This window comes from Galeopterus variegatus, unplaced genomic scaffold (assembly GCF_000696425.1).
Source record: "Galeopterus variegatus unplaced genomic scaffold, G_variegatus-3.0.2 Scaffold12828, whole genome shotgun sequence".
NCBI classification, from domain to species: Eukaryota; Metazoa; Chordata; class Mammalia; order Dermoptera; family Cynocephalidae; genus Galeopterus; species Galeopterus variegatus.
This window is the reverse complement of record NW_007738939.1, coordinates 37,933-38,756: the sequence shown is the minus strand read 5'-3', so window position 1 is coordinate 38,756 and position 824 is coordinate 37,933.

The window sequence follows — 824 nt, the reverse complement described above, 5'->3', positions numbered from 1 at the left end:
GGGGTCCCTTCCCGCCCTGTGTTGTTGGTCCCCGGTGGCGAGGAACCAACAGTGTACTTATTGTCCATTTGTATATCATCCTCGGAGAAATGTCTATTCAGATCCTTTGCTCATTTTAATTGGGTTGTCCCTTATTATTGGGTTGTAATATTCCTTTGTAAATTCCACATCCAAATTACTTATCAGATACGATTTCTGCAGATTTTCTCCCATCCTGTGGATTCTTTTCACTTTGACAGTCCTGCATAAAAGTTTTTTTGGGGGGGTTGTTTTTTGTTTTTAATATGGGACACTTCACAAATTTGCATGTCATCCTTGCACAGGGGCCATGCTAATCTGCTCTGTATCATTCCAATTTTATTATATGTGCTACTGAAGCAAGTATGAAGTTTTTAATTTTGATGAAGTCTACTTTATCACTTTTACTGTTGTTTTTGCTCATGCTTTTGGTGCAATATCTAAGAATCTTTTGGGGGGCCGGCCCGGTGGCGCACTGCTACAGTGCGCCGCTTGGGAATTGCGGCAGCGCTCCCGCCGAGGGTTTGGATCCCACATACAGACTGGTTCCCGCTCACTGGCTGAGCGAGGTGTGGGGGCAACACCGAGGGTTGTGATCCCGTTGCCAGTCCAGGTGCGACACTGAGGGTTGTGATCCGTTGCCGGTCACGAAAAATGGCAAAAAGGAAAAAAAGAAAAAAAAGAATCTTTTGCCAAAACCGAGATCATGAAGATTTACCCTAGTGTTTTCTTCTAATAGTTTTACAGATTTAGCTCTTACATTTAGACTTTTGGTACATTCTTAGTTAATTTTTGTATATGGCATA